The sequence below is a fragment of the Melopsittacus undulatus genome, chromosome Z (genome assembly GCF_012275295.1).
Source record: "Melopsittacus undulatus isolate bMelUnd1 chromosome Z, bMelUnd1.mat.Z, whole genome shotgun sequence".
NCBI lineage: Eukaryota > Metazoa > Chordata > Aves > Psittaciformes > Psittaculidae > Melopsittacus > Melopsittacus undulatus.
In genome coordinates this window covers 22,570,502-22,578,942 of record NC_047557.1, presented here as the reverse complement: position 1 = coordinate 22,578,942, position 8,441 = coordinate 22,570,502, and positions in this window count along the sequence as shown.

Genomic DNA, 8,441 nt, shown 5'->3' with positions numbered 1-8,441 from the left:
TTAGAGCAGCTTCCAGTACCTAAAGAGGGCCTACAGGAAAACTGGAGAGGAACTTTTTACAAGGGCATGTATGGATGGGACAAGGGGGGAGATTTAGATTAGATACTAGGATGAAGTTCTTTACCATGTGGGTGGTGAGACACTGGAACAGGTTGCCTACAGAAGCTGTGTCTGCCAGAGTTCAAGGCCAGATTGGATGTTGTTTTGAGCAATCTGGTCTACTGTGAGGTGTCCCTGCCCATGGCAGGGGGGTGGAACTAGATGATCCCTAAGGTCCTTTCCAATCCAAACCATTCTATGATTCTATGATCTGGACTGTTTTAATTCAGCCTCAAAAGCAGAACTACTTGTTGTGAGAGCCTGTGCACCCGTCTGAAACACTGAATCTCAACCGGATGACCAGCAATAGTAGATCCTTTTCCCCATTCTCATCTATAAGAACTTCTTAACTGTGAATCTACAGTGCTTATACTTTTACTACTATCAAATCATCTGAATGTTTCAGAAAATCCTTATTCAAAACCAAAGATGAGAAAAAGCTAAGGATCTGGGTTTAAACACAATAACCATAAAGACAGGATAAATTTTGGTTTTTTTTAATAGCAAAGCATTATTTTACAGAAATTATAAAGTATTAATTTAAATAGTAGCCCTGTCAACCCTCTCAATACCAGCATATGCTTGTATGTATATTTTTATACACACATACTGTTTTATGAAACAATTATATATACAGATCTATACAAACAGGCCTGAATAAAATTGTTTAAATTTTTTATTGTACAATGAAGGCACTACGCCCCAAACGTGACCTTGCCAACTAATCTACAGCAAACTGTTTCTCACTTGTGAGAAGCTCTTAATAAGCTAAGAGGTAATGACCACTGGATTGATTGCACATGCCATTAAGACTGCACATACTTACTGCTAATATTCATTGTGCATCTCAGTGGTCAGGGGGAGAATTCATGTTCTCCCTCAACAGGATCAGAGACAGGGAGAGAAGTAGGATAGCCCTGATACACAGCTGATCCCAATGCTGATGGTAGTTTGTTGTTGATGGAGAAACCACAGCATTCATTATTGTTGATCATAGTGCCATTGTCTCACACGATAACACTGTAAAGTTCAGTAAGTGAATATTGCATACTTCAGTGCTCCATAACTGAGAAAACAGGAAAAGTAGTGATGATCATCTTTTCCAACAGCTATTTCATATTGAGATATGCAAGATTCATTCCTGTATTCCATGTAAAAAACATATGTGAAACAACTAGAAAAACTTCTGAGATGCTTAAAGGCCTAGATGTTAGCAAGGAGCAGAATGCACTTCGGCAGCAATGTGTTCACCCAGGCACATTTACTACAACATATGTCAAGTTTAATTGGACAAACATAATGAGGGTTTTTTTTTTGAGAAATGCTATCGTGATATCTAATCATACTTTATAGAAAATATGGGTATTTTGTCACTCAGAGTTCAGTTCTCAGGATGAAAAAATTATTTTATGCACATCGTATTTCATCAAACTCTCCAGATTTCTGAACTAGTAATACAATTAAAAAAACCTGCAAGAAACAAACCGAAAAACAAAAAAAAAACAAACCCACCTGGTCTCTGTCCTTCTTAGAGAGCAATGATTAAACAAAGAAGCATAAAACTTTTTATCTTCAAAACTACAGTTGGACTTCAGAAGAACTACGGTAGTGTATTTTATGTTCCATCTTTGGTGGCTGTTCAGAGATTTGTGTGTCATTTTATGGCAGACCAGAGTCTGAGGAATGCTGGGTCGCCCTGTCTATTCTGAAAGTTTTGTATCTGGCATTTCAAACTTGTGAATTTCTTTTTTCCATGGAGTCTCAGAAAGAAACTTTGCAGAGATAGTGAACAAAGTGAACTCCCTGGTATTCTTTTGCACTTATTTTGTTTCCCTCCCCAAAAGAAAGACCCCAATAGAAGAGTATCCATTCATGTGCAAAGCCGAGATTCTGGGGCAGAACAAGAGCAAAGGTTACCCCTGCACCCTCCCCAAGCCTATTCAAGAGAGAATTTCAGTTTGTTTCTCACCTCTGAAAGTCAGACATTGTATCTGGGGACAGAGAAAGAGAATGGCCTGGAGACAGCTATTACAAAATGAGAAATAAAAGTGTTCCATGTTTAAACTTTGAACAGAAATGACAGGCTATGCCCACAGGTGGTGCATAATACTAATTATACTTCAGAAGAGCTATAAACCTATGCTAGGGGAATAACCAGTCTTGCAGTGGAGGAAGTAGCTGTAAAATGCCTGATTTTTATAATTACTAAAATGTACATCAGCCTTATTTAAAATTTTTACCAGCTGAACTGAAGGTGTGATGTGACACAAATTTAAATTATATGAGTAATGCAGATCCTTAAATTATGAAGTAATTAATGCTTAATGACACTAGGTCCTTTGTAGTACCATTGGATCTCTTAGCAAATACCAACCATATCTGGTAAAATGCAAAACTAAACTTTCAACTTCTGCACTCCTCAGGATGAGCATTAACTGGCTAGCAAACCTTTAAATCCTTCTTTTAAAGACAGCAGAAAAAAATCACTGTAGGCACATATTTGCAGGTGGGATATGTCCATCTGTGTACGCTTTGTGTACCTGACTGCCCTTGTAAATACACTCTTAAATTAAGATGGCTGTAGGTACTTACTGTTAGCCAAACTATACAGACTGGGAGTACTGGAACAGCTCTGTTCACGCAATAATTTATATAGGACTTTATTCATTGCCAGATAACCTAATCTGTGGATGAAATTGGGTAGATTTCTAGATGGCTGGAACTGTGGATGCAATGAGCTAAAAAAAAATGTCCAGCATTTGCTGCAAGCATGTAGATTTTCTTAGCTGTTACTCCACTTGCTTTGAATACTTTTATTGTGGCTGACAAATCTCTTGGTATGTTATTAATTACACAGTTTACAAAAACTGTATATAAAAGTTATTAACACTAACTGAGTTTCAGGCATGGTGGGAATACAGAGTGTGAGAGGGTTAAAAAGCCAACCAACCAAGCAAACCAATCAATCAATCAATCAGAAAACTGAAGTTAGTTATTTGAAGCTAGACTTTCAGGAGTTCAGAAGATTCCTGCTAGAATCAGCTTCAATCATAACAGAGTTTCCAGTGATGATCACGCAAGGGATGAGGCCTCTTTTGATCTTGGCTCATCATATAAGTACAAACACAGGAACAAGTTGCCCTCAAACATCTGCAAATAGCGGCACACTGTCACCTTCATATCCCTGGATGGTTTTATGGTTATTTCATGTCAAAATGAAAAACTGCTAGCATAATACTGCACATGTCTGTTGAACCATACTATTAAGCATCCTGCAAGTTTTTGAGAAAAACTGAGTCTTATCCTTTTCCAGTATAACTTGCATGTTGATGCAAATAATTACTTAATGGCTATAGCAGGAACACAAGTACGCTAAACCCAGTTCATATTTCAGTTCACAGATTGTGGCCAGAATATAAGCCCATAACTAAGAAATGTAATGTTCTGACTCCTTAGAAACAAAAAGTTGTTTGTGATTTTAATGCACAGCCGAGTTTCAGCAAAATGTGAAAAAGACATTTTTGATGTTGGAAAACTTATGTTCATAGACTCATAGAATGGTTTAGGTTGGAAGGGACCTTAAAGATCATTGTGTTCCAACCCCTCTGCTATTAGCTATTAGGAATTAGCTGTTACAAACTTCTTCCTAGCAGCTAATCTGAATCTACCTTCTTTCACTTCAAAGCCATTTCCCCTTTTCCTATCACTACTTGTCCTTGTAAAAACCTCCTCTCCGGATTTCTTGTAGGCCCCTTTTAGGTACTGGCAAGCTGCTATAAGGCTGCTGTGTTGTGACCTTTGGTCTTTGATTGAAAGTCTTTCATTTTACTTTAAAGGTATCCTTTTAATGTAACAAACACAAATATATGCAAAACTGAATGTTTCAAGAATATTTAGTGGAATAACAGAAGATTAATAGGATTAATTCCTGAGAAAAGGTTATATAAATTTCAACTGTCATGGTATTTGCTCCTGTTCCCAGGCTTTGTGCAAGTGGAGAGGTCTTTAAGAGGCTCACTTGAGAAATAGCTGCAGTTATTACCTGGGGAAGAGTAATTTCTTTTTTGGGATTTCTTTTGATTTCTCTTCTTTCATGGGGGACTACTGGTCTCACAGCAGAGTACCTAAATGCAATATATGGATGCTCCCAAGCTGCCTCAGTGTGAAATCCAGCAGTGTTGTTGACTTTTCTAGATGCCTATGATTGCCAGTGGATTACAGTGGAAATCAGTGTGAAGTGTGAAGTGCTTGTAAGTTAAGTCCCTTACAACTTGAACAGAAGCTGAAGACTGCTCTTAACATAAAAACAGCTGCTGGGTCATACCAAAAGATTCATCTGGGCCTGTATTTTTTTCTCCAAGGGATGCCACAGGAGAGTAACTAGGGTTAACTGGGTGAAGAATAGGGCAAGTAGACAGAGCAGTTCCCTTTCATCTCTCCAGGGTATAACCAGTTCCAGGTGAGAGATGTGTATGATGGTCAGAGCTCTTACTACTGCACAAACATCTTCACACAAAAACAGACAGTCCTAAATAAGTGGAAAAGGGAAACATTGGGCTTTTTAAAGGGGCCTTAATAAGTCCCTTCAAAGCAGAACATTGTCTTCCCTAAACCAGGAGCCGTTAGTGCTGTGATAACCCTGTAAGAAAATTAACAATTAGGTTACTGGTGAGATAAGAGGGAAGGAATGTATGTACTAACCACATTTACATAACACCTTACTGCAATTCACAATAAACCTTTACATTTTGGAGGGAGAGGCAAAACTTCACAGGGCAGAGGTGAGCATTGTGATTTGTTTGGTTTTTTTTGTTGGTTTTGTTTTTTTTCTTTCCCCCAATTCTTCTTCAAACCAGTGGCTAACAGCTGTTATTATAGTTCTATTTATAAGCTGTTGCAACACAGTGTGGTAGAAAGAATGCCAGAAAACCATCTAAATTACGCAAAGTTGTAATCTGTGTCCAAAGCAGTATGCACTGTATGCTCTAGAGTCTTTAATAAATCTTTTCCAGATATACAGTCCAGGAATATGGAAAGTCCAATTCTTTCCATTCAAAATAAATCTGTGCTCATTTCACCATCCAGTTTTACAATCTCTGACATTAGTGTATGTGTTCATGCTTTTATATAAAGCATACCAAGAAAAGGGGAATCACCACATAGCTGAGCAGATGCAAATGAACAGTCTGTAATGCTCATCAGTACGACAACCGCAATTCTCCTTCAATTCAGAAACTAAACAAGTCACCTAGGCACCTGAGACCGAGCTGCCTAATTCTGCCCTAGGAGCTCCATTCCTAGAGCTGAGTGCCAGACTGCAAAACACTGCAGTGCTCTGCATGGCAATAGCCAAGTGTTCTTGTGACTTAATTCCAGATTTTTCATTCTAAAATCAAAATAACTGAATTCTTCTATATTTGCTAAGATTTTCTGCATAGCTTTAATATGTTTCTGTGTACACTAATCTTTTGAGGAATACCATTTGCCAATTTTTTCCATAGAGATTTTCCATACACATTTTTCACATACGGTACAATTTGTCTCGGCTTTGTTCTCCATAAGTCTTACAGATTGTTCAGGTCTTATGAACAACTATCTCCTCAAACAGGAAAACAGCGAAACAAGAATACACAGAAAAACTGTAATACATACAATGGAAAATGCTGCCTTTAAACAAACTGTTACGCTTACTGACCTAAACTTATTTCTTGATATCTACCTCTTGACTTGGAAAGCTAGAAACAGACAAAGCAGGAAAAAAATATTCTGCCTTTGAAATAAAACAACTCCCTCATCTGAGTTATCTCTTTTTTTCTGCTCACTACTATTCTATACTTGTACGGAATTGTATTGTTTTTACTATACTTTCTATTTTAATCTTAATGAGGATAGTATCAGTTCCATCTTATTAGCCTGCAAAATGTGAGACCAACAGCTGTTCTGCTATAGGGATCCCCTAATCATCTTGAGTAGCCTTAAATTCCTCATTTCAGGTTTACTAGATACATACTTAATTTCACCCCTACCATGTTTTTTCAGTGTTATTCTCACCACATTCACATTCTCTGCTCTTCTCTCTGCCCTGCCTCATTTGTGTTCCACCAGCAAGGAATCTGGCCAGGATATGTTGGGCCAAGCTTACATGAAGTTTTCCAGTTTTATTTCCAAATCTTATACTAAAATAATTGGGTTGGGCAGGTTCACAGGGTATTGCAGAAACAATGAGGCTTTGGTGACAATAAGCCCTTCATCAGCATAACACACACAGCTGTTACAGGGAGCATCCTAGGAAAGGATGTTCTACCATCCTGTCTTGGCTAAGGTTCTTCATATTTAAATGAAGGCATTCTTGACAATACCCACATAGCTGGGCAGAAGTAGCCTGAAAGCCGTACTTGAAACTAAATGCATGGCTGTGAGCTTTGTTGTAGAGGGCTATCACTGACAGCTCAAAAGGAGTAGCTTTTCCAATTGAAGGTACACCTTCATATGCATTCTTTCTCTGAAATACAATGTGCCAGGCACAATAGATTCTACTCCTGACAGCAAGTAGTTGGTATTAGGCTGAGTACATGGCTCAGGGTAATTTCTAGAGATGTTTTTAGATCTCTCCCTGTAGGGGAGATGAGATTTAGAACCCATCTGAATTCAGGATATCTGTAAGGAAACGTCAGTGATTCAGATACTGCATCTCAACAGCACTATTACATTCAAGCACCACTAGAATCTTTTAGTTTGGAGGACTAAAAATTAAGCCCATATGAACATCAGGAATTTTTCTCCCTATATGCACAGATAAAGCACTGAACCTATAGTACATATAAATGCAAGGTTATATTGCATTTTTTTTCCCAACTATATGGTCAACTGAAATATTCTAGCAAGTATATTTATGTAATTTAAAAATTTAGATATATATATTATAATGGTTATTATTTCCCCAAACACTGCTAGTATATTTCTAAAGATGATAGGTTATTATGCTCAGGTCTTCAGTGACACCTTGGAAAAAAAGCCCTGTACTTTCAAGCATATCCATCCAAATGTACAAGTAACAACACTCTCATCTTACATAAAAGCACTGTTCACCAAAGACTTGTAGCTTTCTCTTCTATATTTATTTCACCCAAAAGCAAGTGGATTGGGACCACTCCAAATACCTCTGATATACCTAGCAATGTTAAAGTGAAATTTAAGATAAATATTTATTTAAATAAAAAAGCATGCTTGTCAATCTTTTCAGTTGTTGACTGACATACTAAAGGGTTCGAAGGCCTAAAGTCAAGAGTGCTGTAACTAACTACTCCCATGGCCAGCAAAATCTAACAAACTGGTTAAGACATAGGGTAATATATTCTGTGATCAACAAATATGTAATCCTGTCCAGAGCTTCTGAGACACACTTGCCCAAATGGTTTATACATATTACAGGAATTCACAGTAGAATTCCTGTTCCTGCTACAAAGCCTTCTACTTGCAGTGAAGAAAAAATTATGCTAACAATCTGTATACTATTTCCTATGCATGTTTCTTTTCTAAAAAAAATCACAGATCATAAAAAAATGTATATAGATACTACTTGGGCTGATGAAACAAACAAAAAAATTAAAATGAGATCACTATTTTTATCTGAATGAGGTTTCACTCTGAAAAATTATTTTATGCAATAAAGAGAAACAGGTAAGTCAGACTGTACTGGGAATTCTGTCAGAAATTCTAATCACAGATGGTCGGAATTTTTTTACTGCAGCCAAGGCTTTTCCTGGTATGTACCAGTTTTGACTGGTATATATACACCAGTGGCTGTAGGCAAGAAAATGTGATTGTCTGGGACAGGGAATAAATAACTTGTTGGTCTGTGCAAGCAGCTGGGTTTTGCCGAGTCCATATATCTTTGCTTTGCTTTGCTTGATTTAGAGCAGGGGAGTTAAACCCATGTGAGGGCCCTAACCAGACAGTGATAAGCCGTCTTTCTTTTTAGCTTGATGAGTATTTAATCAGTTATACACAGTGGAGCAGCTCCAGCCATGGAGAGGCCAGTCTTCCACACCAGAATAGTCCTCAGCCTAGCCGTCAGACAGCGACGTGAGCATTCCCGAGTGATTCAGGAAGGGTCTGATTTGAAAGCAGGTCTCCCAAACCCCATGAGGATACCATAAGCATGAGGCAATTGGCCGTGATACATGTCTGTCTGTTCAAAAGGTTATTTTTGGTTCTAATGAAGAATGGGTAAAAAACTCTCTCTTCAGAATCTGTCCTTTCAAAAGAACAGAATCTCCCAGTTCTCCATGTGTATGGCTCCATTTGCAGAGAAGGCTGAGCAGAACCTGCCACTATGCCTG